A 12,600-nucleotide genomic window follows, 5' to 3' on the forward strand; every position below is an offset into this window, starting at 1 on the left:
CCTTAGCTATTTGGAATCTTTTTTGGTTCTATATGTATTTCTAAATGGCTTTTTCAAGTTCTGTGAAGAATGTCATTGATAGTTTGATAGGAATAGCATTCAATCTATAAATTGCTTTGGGAAGTATGGCCATTTTAACAATATTGATTTGGAATATTTTTCCATTTGTTTGTGTCATCTCTGGTTTCTTTAAGCAGTGTTTTGTAATTCTCCTTGTGGAGGTCTTTCGCCTCCCTGGTTGGCTGTATTTCTAGGTATTTTATTCTTTATGTGGCAATTGTGAATGGGATTGTGTCCCTCTCCTGTTCCTGTTGTGACTGTATAGGAATGCTAGTGATTTCTATACATTGATTTTGTATCCTGAGACTGCACTGGAGTTGTTTATCAGCTTAAGGAGCTTTTAGGCTGAGACTATGGAGTTTTCTAGATATAGAATCAGGTCATTTGCAAACAGGGATAGTTTGACTTCCTGTCTTCCTATTTGGATGCCCTTTATTTATTTCTCTTGCCTGATTGCTCTGGTCAGCAAATAATTAAATTAAGGCAGAAATCAAGAAGTTATTTGAAACTAATGAGAACAAAAACACAACATACCAGAATCTCTGATATGTATCTTAGATACGTATCTAAGACAATGTTAAGAAGAAAATTTATAGCATTAAATGCCCACGTCAAAAAATTTAAAAGATCTAAATCTAATAACCTAACCTCACAACTGAAAGAACTGGAGAACTCAGAGCAAACCAACCCCAAGGTAAAAGACAAGAAATAACCAAAATCAGAGATTAATGGAAGGAAATTCAAATTCAAAACGAACATTCAAAAGATAAAACATTTCAGGAGTTGTGTTTTTGAAAAAAATTAATAGACTGCTAGCTAGATGAATAAAAAAGAAAGGAGAGAGCATCCAAATAAACACAACTAGAAACAACAAATTAAAATACAATTAGAAATGACCACTGACCCCACAGAAATACAAATTGCCATCAGAGAATATGAACAGCTCTATGCACATGAATTAGAAAATCTAGAAGAAATGGATACATTCCTGGACACAAACTCCCTCCCAAGACTGAGCGAAGAAGAAACTGAGTCCTGGAACAGACCATAATTAATTCCAAAATTGAATCAGTAATGAATAGCCTATGAACCAAAAAATGCCTAGGACCAGAGGATTCACAGCTGAATTCTTCCAGATGTACAAAGAAGAGCTGTTCCTATTTCTACTGAAACTATTTCAAAAAGTCGAAGAAGAGAACTATTTTCTAACTCATTCTATGAGGCCAGCATCATCTTGACATCGAAATTTGGCAGAGACACAACAAAAAAAATAACTTCAGGCTGATATCCCTGGTGAATATCGATGCAAAAATCTTCAAGAAAATACTGGCAAACTGAATTAAGTAGCACATCAAAAAGCTTATCCACCATTATCAAGTAGACATTTTGCTTCATTTAATCAGTGATAAGTATTAAGCTTTTACTATGTGTCACAAAATCTAAGAGATGATTCTGATGCAATGGTGGGCTTAACAAACATAGTACCTACCCTTCAGGAGCATATAGTCTAGTGAAAGAGATGAGCAAATAAACAAACTATTACTGTATACTGATAGAAAAGCAAATAGACCAATAAATGAATGGTGAAAATATTCTTGTGGTATGCCTACGACACAGTGGAAATCAGGAATGACTGGCATGAGTGTTATGCTTGATCTAAACTGCATTTGTAATTCTTTACCTACCTCTGTTAAATTTGTTGCTTGGTTTGACCTTGAAGATATGTAAATGTTTCATTTGCCTGTTTAAAACCATTGTTGCTATTTCTTTCAGGAAGAATGAAGAGCTGATTCATGCAAAAAAGGGGGACAGACTTGAATTAATCCTAGAGATAAACCTAGCATTTGAAGACATAACATTCTTATCTGTCAAACGGATGAAGCTTTTAAGCAATGATCCACTATGTTCAGTGAAAACATCCATGATCTACAATTAAAATACCTTAGTTCTGTCATCTGCTGTCTGAATAAGAATGGGCAATGTATTAATCTTCCTGAGATATAATTCAGTTGTATTAACATGAGAATGATAATGTATTCATTATAGGACTGTAAAGATAAAACAGATCAAGTTTTTACCAAATATTTGTAGAAAATTAATGTCCATCAGCCTCAGGAATCTGAGAATAAAAATGAAGTCATCATGTCAAATACCACAAGCTTTCAAATGTTCATGAGGAGGAAACCTTACCCAACATTTTGAGAAGTCGAGACTTATCTTACATTTGCTCATGGCCAACTTCATTGGCCCATGTTCTTTCTTCTGAGGACACAATTCATTGCTGATCTCCATGGAAATACTATTTGCCTTCCTGTCTTGAGGTTCAATTCCCAGTGCCACCCAAACTGCAATACCAACCCTTTAAATGCTACAGGATTATTTTCCATGTTCACTGTGTTGCTGAAACTCATACATAAATGAACAGAATCACCCTTTTCAGCAATCAATGGCTTGTATCATTCACCTGTGTCTCAAAGCAATAATGCTGAATCTCTGAGTTGTAAATAGATTCTAAAGAATAATGACATCTTAAATTTCTTCCAGAAGTGTCTTTATTTCTATGAAGAATGAAGTCTATTTCCTATAGTTGGGCTAGAAAATGACATTCATACTGTACTCCACATTAGTATTTTGACTCTGTCCTTTCTCCCTAGGCAGTCTCATGCAATTTTTACTTAGTATGTCGTAGGCAACTCCTTCATGTAGAAAAGCACCTTGAGTTCTAAAATCTGATAGAATTCACTTAGTCTCTTTCTACATTCCCTGCTATACTAATAACTTCTACAAGGCAACAAAAATGTGTTATAATTTAAATTAAGATAATGTGAAGTATCCATTCTGTATACTATAAATATGTGCAATTATTACATGTCAACTAAAAATAAAAAGGGAGAAGAAGGAACTCAATTAAGATGATAGATATGTTCATTTGCTTCACTATTAAAACCATTTCGCCATCTATGTGTATATATCCCATAATATCATGGGTAAATTTTTTTTAATTTATAATACAAATTTATTTTATAAAAAGTTATTTTAAAATAAATTGAGATAAGTATCATTTGAACACAGCTTACCTATAGGCTAACGTATTTTCATCAGTTTGATAATAAAATGATAATTGCTTCTTATGGAGTATTATTCAGAAATTGATGTCATTTGTAATTTTGGTTTGTGAATCTGTTTTAACATTTTGGAACATTGGCTACAAAAACTCTGTTATTAACCTAAGATCATTTTATACAGTGTGGTTTTCTTAGAAGCAAATTAGTTTATTTCCAAGTATCAGAAATTGACAGCTTTAGAGATGGAGTTTCACTCTTGTTGCCCAGTTTGGAGTGCAATGGCGGGATCTCGGCTCACTGCAACCTCCACCTCCTGGATTCAAGCGATTTTCAGCCTCCCGAGTAGCTGGGATTACCAACATGCACCACCACACCCGGCTAAGTTTTTTGTATTTTTAGTAGAGACGAGGTTTCACCATGTTGGCCAGACAGGTCTTGAACTCCTGACCTCAGGTGATCCACTCGCCTCAGCCTCCCAAAGTGCTAGGATTACAGGCATGAGCCACCACGTGCAGCCAAATAGGTAACTTTCTAAAGGAAAGACTAAAACAAAAGAAAAAGATGCAGAAACTTGCTTACGTACACTTGGGAAGTAAGGATGGGCAGAGATCCATGTAGCCTAACAAAGAGTTTTTGATTACATCTTGGGCAGGAAAACTTTCCTTGATCATATTTGGCAGCCAAGTTTAATTTTGCTATTTGACTAGGATTAGTGAAACATGTATTTCTCTAACTACAGTTGTCAATTACTCATTGAGTAAGAGACAGAATGCATTACATTCCGATGCCGGATTTCAAAATCAGAAGAAATTTCCTTCCCCAAGTGGGTGCAATTATTGGATAGTTCGAATGTTCTTCAGTCATTATAAGCATAGAAAGAAAAGGTTAAATTAAATAATCCCTGATTGTAAAATATAGTGCATCTCATTGAAGGAAATTTGTTTAGAAATAATAAAAGGCTATGTAGAAACTAAGGAAACCTCTAATTATGAGAAATGGAATAGCAAGTCTTACAGCAGAATAACTTATTGGACAAAGCAAGTGTTTTGAGGGGCCTGAAAAGAAGCTCCTTTCTTTCATAAATTAGGCATGAACCAAATATAAAAGAATGAGAACTTCTAAAATAATATATTCACTCTACTTTTCCTGCAGATAGCTTAAGACCAGGCATCAGGAAAGGGCTGGCAAAAAAGTGAATATCTCAAAGAAAGACTTTTTAAGTACTTAGCATCAGAAAAATTCCTCCTTCTGGAGAACACCAGGAAATAGGTTGCTTTAGGGGTGTCTGCTTAATAAAACTACTAATTCCCCAATATAAAAATAATACACCAATTTTCTGTAATTTTTGGAAAACATTCTCACCTACAAAGAAAATAACAATAGACATACAAAATGTCCCTACCCAGAGAAAACCATTTTAATAATTAAAATGTGTTTCTAACCAGGTTTTTCTTTATACGCATTTGACATCATAACAAATTTATAATTCAGTTTCCTGCTTAGAATTTTAGCCTATGTGATTCCCCACCATTAAAAAAATGACTATACATCATTTTTAAGTATGCAATTATTTTGTTATCTGTCTTGCCAAAATTAACCATTCTGCTGTTGCACATTCAGTTTGCATTTGATGTTTGATGTTAGAAATAATGGTGACATATATGTGCTTCATTTTGAGAGTGTTTTTCTTAAAATATTTTTGCAAATGCAGTAGAGAGGTGATGTAAAGAAAGAGTCAATTTGGGGAGCCTACACGATATACCAGAATTATTCTAGATTCTTTATCACTGTCATAGGCTTTCAATCTGTACCTAATTTGTGTCTGTCACTGAGATTCAAAAGTATGTGCCTATGAGTTTTCTGGCAACCAAACCTTACCTGTTAGGCAATTTACAAGAAAGACTAAGGTAACTACAACAAGATTACTCATTCTTGAGAACTACTAGAAAGCACAAATGATGCTGAATAACGCTTGGTGTTTGTTGGTCAAATTTGTATCTTGGCTCAGCTCCACAGTCCATGGAAAGGAGAAGAAAGTAAACACAAGCAAAGTATTGCTTATCTAAAATTATGCAGATGGGAAGTAGTTCTAAATGTTTGAATATAAAAGAGAAGAGAAAAAATTGCCCAGCTTATGAGCAAACTCCAAGCACTAGCTCTTAATGATCTTCAGTGCAGGAATGTTGAGCAAAAGGTAGCAGTCCCTGATAGAAGCAGAATACCAGTGGAAGCTTCCGTGTTGTCCTGCTGGGACTGGGTCATTAATGCTGCCCAACATTTGCTGGGCATGGCTGCCACTTCCGAGGCAAAAATGACAGCCAAGAACAACAAATTGGAGGTGTCCAATGGATGCAAGAGATACCTAGCAGATGTGGCATTACAGTACCCCTGAGTCTTACTGACATAGTGGAATTAGGAGTCAGGTATTTTAAGCACAGTGGAGAGACACCTGAAAATTAATAGAAATTATTGGAGAGGAAGAGAGATAGGAATTTGCTAGAGGCTGGGGTTCTGCTTATTGGAGGAGGGGAGAGGAAGAGGGTAAAAACAAAAAGACATACACCATGTATAAATTTATTTAAGCCTATTGAATACTGTATTTGCTAAGCTGAGAAGGTTAAACAACTGTCTAAATTAACTAAAGGAGAGGATATGTGGGAGGCATAGGCAAAGGAAGCTGCATTTTGAGAAACCTGTATTAAACAGTCCCATTAGTTAAATAACGTGAATGTTATTAGAGCAGGAGGAGCTGCCCTTGGGTCTAATATAATGATAAATTCCTATGGCAGACCCAAGATATATAGAGATACGCAGTTTGAAACTGTAATTCCTGAGATGATGCTACAGTGGTGAAAGTTAGACATCTTCTTTGATGGATTTTTATAGCTCCTCCAAGCTATCATAGCCCCTTTGGGTTGGCTTATTATGCATGGAGGCAGGAAATGACAGAAGACACTCTCAAGGCAGTGCTCTCCCTCAATTGCTATTACACAAGCTTATTCTTAAACGCATTCATTCATTAATTTTCACTGCCTCTGTCCATGTCAGGTCAGCCACAACCTACATACAATTCTCCAGCCAGTTAAAGGCTCAAAAATCTCTTTCATTTTTAAATAAAGTTCATCCTTTCAGAATTTACTTTTTATGTTTTATTAACACCCACAAAATTCCATCTCAATTAGTCCCATAAGGAAGCATGAGCCAAATAAGTGTTTTTCAAACATTTTTTGCAGAACTATGCATTCCCTAGTACATTTTTAGATTGGCATAGATTATTATTAATAAACTATGTAATTTCTCATCAATTGTACATATATGTGTAATTAATATACAGTTAACCTTTGAACAACATGTGTTTCAATTGCATGGGTTCCCTTAGAGACAGATTTTTTTTCACCTCTGCCACCCCTAAGACGTCATCATTGACCCCTTCTCTTCTTCCTTCTCAGCCTCCTCAATGTGAAGGTGGCAAGGATGAAGACCATTACAATGATCCACTCCACTTAATGACTAGTAATTACATTTTCTCTTTTTTGTAATTGCCTTAATAACATTTTCATTTTTCTAGCTTACTTTATTGTAAGAATACAGTACATATTGCACATAACAGAAAATATGTCATCAACTGCTTATATTATCCATAAGGCTTCCAATAAACAATAGGTTATTAGTAGTTAAGTTTTAGGGAGACACAAGTTATACAATTTTGCATGGAGGTTGGTGTCCCTAACCCCTGTGACATTCAGGGTCAATTATACATCTTCATCAAAATTTAAAGGGGCTTATATAGTTAATTAAATTTACAAAGAATGTCTGTCACCACATAATTCCAACAGCAAGTCAGCCGTCATTGTTGAACCATTCAGCCACATCAGACTTACTGTAGGAAATAAGATCTATGGTTTTATTTTCCAATTCAAATAAATGAGTTAATACAATTCTTTTTTTTTATTATTATACTTTAAGTTTTAGGGTACATGTGCACAATGTGCAGGTTTGTTACATATGTATCCATGTGCCATGTTGGTGTGCTGCACCCATTAACTCATCATTTAGCATTAGGTATATCTCCTAATGCTGTCCCTCCCTGCTACCCCCACCCTACAACAGTCCCCGGAGTATGATGTTCCCCTTCCTGTGTCCATGTGTTCTCATTGTTCAATTCCCACCTATGAGTGAGAACATGCGGTGTTGGTTTTTTGTCCTTGCAATAGTTTACTGAGAATGATGGTTTCCAGTTTCATCCATGTCCCTACAAAGGACATGAACTCATCATTTTTTATGGCTGCATAGTATTCCATGGTGTATATGTGCCACATTTTCTTAATCCAGTCTATCATTGTTGGACATTTGGGTTGGTTCCAAGTCTTTGCTATTGTGAATAGTGCCGCAACAAACATACGTTTGCATGTGTCTTTATAGTAGGATGATTTATAGTCCTTTGGGTATATACCCAGTAATGGGATGGCTGGGTCAAATGGTATTTCTAGTTCTAGATCCCTGAGGAATCGCCACACTGACTTCCACAATGGCTGAACTAGTTTACAGTCCCACCAACAGTGTAAAAGTGTTCCTATTTCTCCACATCCTCTCCAGCACCTGTTGTTTCCTGACTTTTTAATGATGGCCATTCTAACTGGTGTGAGATGGTATCTCAGTGTGGTTTTGATTTGCATTTCTCTGATGGCCAGTGATGATGAGCATTTTTTCATATGTTTTTTGGCTGCATAAATGTCTTCTTTTGAGAAGTGTCTGTTCATGTCCTTTGCCCACTTTTTGATGGGGTTGTTTGTTTTTTTCTTGTAAATTTGTTTGAGTTCATTGTAGATTCTGGATATTAGCCCTGTGTCAGATGAGTAGCTTGCGAAAATTTTCTCCCATTTTGTAGGTTGCCTGTTCGCTCTGATGGTAGTTTCTTTTGCTGTGCAGAAGCTCTTTAGTTTAATATATCTAGAAAACCCCATTGTCTCAGCCCAAAATCTCCTCAAGCTGATAAGCAACTTCAGCAAAGTCTCAGGATACAAAATCAATGTACAAAAATCACAAGCATTTTTGTACACCAATCACAGACAAACAGAGAGCCAAATCATGAGTGAACTCCCATTCACAATTGCTTCAAAGAGAATAAAATACCTAGGAATCCAACTTACAAGGGATGTGAAGGACCTCTTCAAGGAGAACTACAAACCACTGCTCGATGAAATAAAAGAGGATACAAACAAATGGAAGAACATTCCATGCTCATGGGTTGGAAGAATCAATATCGTGAAAATGGCCATACTGCCCAAGGTAATTTATAGATTCAATGCCATCCCCATCAAGCTACCAATGACTTTCTTCACAGAATTGGATAAAACTACTTTAAAGTTCATATGGAACCAAAAAAGAGCCCGCATCGCCAAGTCAATCCTAAGCCAAAAGAACAAAGCTGGAGGCATCACGCTACCTGACTTCAAGCTATACTACAAGGCTACAGTAACCAAAACAGCATGGTACTGGTACCAAAACAGAGACATAGATCAATGGAACAGAACATAGCCCTCAGAAATAATGCCGCATATCTACAACTATCTGATCTTTGACAAACCTGACAAAAACTAGCAATGGGAAAAGGATTCCCTGTTTAATAAATGGTTCTGGGAAAACTGGCTAGCCATATGTAGAAAGCTGAAACTGGATCCCTTCCTTACACTTTATACAAAAATTAATTCAAGATGGATTAAAGACTTACCTGTTAGACCTAAAACCATAAAAACCCTAGAAGAAAACCTAGGCAATACCATTCAGGACATAGGCCTGGGCAAGGACTTCATGTCTAAAACACCAAAAGCAATAGCAACAAAAGCCAAAATTGACAAATGGGATCTAATTAAACTAAAGAGTTAATACAATTCTATTTGACAATCATCTTATATTTAAAATAAAAATGTGAAGAATAGAGAGATAGACAGAAGAGAGAAAACTAGGCATAAGCTTGCCATAAATATGTTCATTGTGTAAGACAATTTACTATTTCTTATGGAATCTCTCCTTGCTTTGCTTTCAGGGAATCTCACTCATGAGCACTGCATTCTTCAACAGCACTTTTTTTTTTTCCTTTTTTGGCATTCAGTATTTTACACTTTAAGTCAATGCACTGTGAGTGAGAGAATGACTGCCCTTTATAAAATGAGAGAAGAGGTGAGAAGGGAGAAGCAGTGAAGTGTCAATGACACTCTCTGGAAGACACGTTTTAAGAGAGAGTACACCTAGAAGCTGAGGATCTGGGAAACGATTTTCTAAAAACCAACTGCTTGGAAATACTCCATGAACTTCAGTGGTATATTTCTCATGTACTGATCTATGTCTACTTTTTCTGGAATCCAGTGTTTTGCAGTGAATTTGGTCATAGTTTTTGGATAAAACTGAATAGGTTTCTTATAGCTCAGGAGCTGAGCCCAACTTTGTTCTTGATTTGATTCACTCTTAATGGTTGCAAACATACAAATCCTCTTTATCTTGTCTTTTTCTCCCAGTGTCTTCCAGATTCACTGAGTTGATGTATTTTATTAAATTTGTAACTATTTTTGATTAAAGTATTACTTAAAAGTGGACATACATATTACAAGGTGAATTTCAATTATGTGTGCACTCACATCAGAATTGTGTTCCTTATTTTAATGACTATAAAACCCGCTCTTAGTTAGAAGCCTCCAGGACATTTTTTTTCATTTTCTTAAAAAATTACTAGTACCTGAATCTTGTCTCCAGAATTTTTTATTCAACTCATATGATATGAGGACCAGTCATGGGCATTATTAAAAAAATGGTAAAAATGTAATTCTAATATGCAGTCCATGTTCAAAAGTGCTTTGGTAATGAAAAATCCTAGAATAGAGAGAGGGGGAGAAAAAGACCAAACACAAGCTTTATTATGAGTAAGAGGTCTCTGAGTTACCATTCATGTCAAACCATCGTATTTCTGTTTGTCCAAGCAGTTTAAAAATACAGATTAAGTAATCATTTCAAGAATCACTTGGAAATTGGATTAACCCTGTGTATTCATTATTGCAATAACCAAAACTTACTCCTTCAAGCTCCTGAGCTTATTTAAAAATCTATTCTAAATCAGACTGACTAAGGTTCCAAGGGAAGGCCTAAGAAATAAAACAATGTTACAAGCATGTAAAGAAACTTTGATGTACTTTTTGTTGTTCAGTAGTTTTGAGTTTACTGATAGAAAACATTTTTGAATAACTAAAAATGGATAAGAAGATGAGGCATCTAGATCTTTTTAAATATTCACAATTCTAGAAATTATTGCAGCAGCCTCATAGCTGTCCCTCCTTAAATTCTTTCTGAGAAAGAGCTTAAAGCACAATACAACCTATACCCTCCTAGTAAATTGATTTTTACTGCAGTGGCTTCTCCTGGATACAAATTAGCATGAATGAACCCCTAATGCATATTCTTCAGAGGAAATGCTAATTATTCTCACTGGGCAAAATTTAAAGATCTGAAAATGGAGGCATTTTTAAAAAATCAGTCTACCTCATTCAGAGAGGAAAAAGTGTGAAAGTAAAGGGCTTAAGGGGTAATGAAGGTTAATTGCCAATTATACAGAAAAATTATGTAAAAGCTGGAATAAAAACCACTTTCAAGAACTATTGCCCTTTCTTTTATTTGTGTTACAGTACTATTGTGTTTTTTTTTTTCCCTCTCTTAACGTTGTTCTCAATTAGTTTGGTCTCTGTCACTTTTATTTAGATGTAGAATGTTCCTCAAAATATAAAACAATAATGGTGACCATGACCCATTAATTAGATCAAAAGAAATATCTCAGAGAGAAGGAGGGCAAACTAAAAAGGGTGTTCTCATTTTGCTGAACTCTCCTGAGTAACATTAGAACAACTGAGAAGTTAAAATATTCCATCTTCCTTGTGTATAAATGCTATTCCAGCTATTTTGAAATGAAACATTTAAAACAACTGTTTTGAATTAAGGCAACATTAAAACTATTAGGTTTTGGCCGGGCACAGTTGCTCATGCCTGTAATCCCAGCACTTTGGGAGGCCAAGCTGGGTGGATCACAAGGTCAGGAGATCCAGGCCATCCTGGCTAACATGGTGAAACCCCGTCTCTACCAAAAATACAAAAAAGGCCGGGCACAGTGGCTCACACCTGTAATCCCAGCACTCTGGGAGGCTGAGGAGGGTGGATTGCCTGAGCTCAGGAGTTCGAGACCATCCTGACTAACATGGTGAAACCCCGTCTCTACCAAAAATACAAAAAAGGCCGGGCACGGTGGCTCACGCCTGTAATCCCAGCACTCTGGGAGGCTGAGGAGGGTGGATTGCCTGAGCTCAGGAGTTCGCCACCAGCCTGGGCAACACGGTGAAACCCCGTCTCTACTAAAATACAAAAAGTTAGCCGAGCGTGGTGGCGGGCACCTGTAGTCCCAGTTACTCGGGAGGCTGAGGCAGGAGAATGGCGTGAACCCGGGAGGTGGAACTTGCAGTGAGTCAAGATCACGCCACTGCACTCTAGCCTGAGCAACAGAGTGAAACTCTGTCTCAAAAAAAATTAAAAAATAAAAAAAACTATTAGGTTTCATTCCAGTCACTTGCCCTATACTCCCGGTACACATTAGACGTTCACATCATGTATGTGATCCAATTTGTCCTTCCATCCTATAAAATATCAACAAAGTTGCATTCATTTGTGCTCCAATTGGACATCCACTGAGAAACAGTTTAAATATTTATTTCTGTAAACCTATCAAAATCTATAGATGTCTAGGTCTCATACTCTAGTCATTCTGAACCAATTAAACTAAACATCATTCAACTAGTGGAGCATCCTGGGATCTATACCCAATCAAAAAGATTGTGAGTTCAGACCCAAATGGGTTTTCAGACAGCAATAGCAGGTTGAGGCTGGGTTTGAAAAATTACACTGACTTAGAGAAGCCATACAAATATTGACTAGCTTTCATTTTGTGGGAAAAATAGGGTACTGACAAGTCACTTGAAATCATCAAGAAGTGATTGGTGATTTCAAAATGATTACCTTTCCCAGTACCTTAAAGTCTAAAATTTTGGCAAAATTAGATGTTTCAATGTATGTTGACCACACACAACCCAGATGCTATCTTATGGTTATCTTTAGCATCCACACATTACTGTATGGTTTATAGTCATTCATTCAATTATTCTCTTTTTCTTTTTGTTCAACAAATAATGATTGGATCTTTTACAAGGTGATGGTGATGCAGAGAAAGACTGAACTTGAACGTGCCCCTATTTTTCATTAATTCACAGGGTGCTAACTAATTGTTGTAGACAGAATTTTAAAATGTATATGATTATACACCCTGTATAATCCTCTCTCTTGATGTAGGCTGGACCTGTGAATATAATGGGAAATCACCCCCATAACTATGATAAAGTCCTTTAATGAACTATGAGTTAATCACAGGGGAGTTCATCATGGGTGG

General features: G+C 36.2%; 1 long non-coding RNA gene across 1 annotated transcript in view; it reads right to left on the reverse strand.

Annotated features, from left to right (window-relative positions):
* Nucleotides 1-1,761: 1,761 nt before the first annotated feature.
* LOC134737400 (uncharacterized) overlaps nucleotides 1,762-12,600 on the reverse strand; it is an 82,506-nt gene continuing 71,667 nt past the window's right edge. The window contains exon 3 of the long non-coding RNA XR_010122287.1: nucleotides 1,762-1,846. This is a non-coding gene — a long non-coding RNA (uncharacterized lncRNA). The remainder of the gene's footprint in view (nucleotides 1,847-12,600) is intronic.

Source organism: Symphalangus syndactylus, chromosome 8 (assembly GCF_028878055.3).
Source record: "Symphalangus syndactylus isolate Jambi chromosome 8, NHGRI_mSymSyn1-v2.1_pri, whole genome shotgun sequence".
NCBI classification, from domain to species: Eukaryota; Metazoa; Chordata; class Mammalia; order Primates; family Hylobatidae; genus Symphalangus; species Symphalangus syndactylus.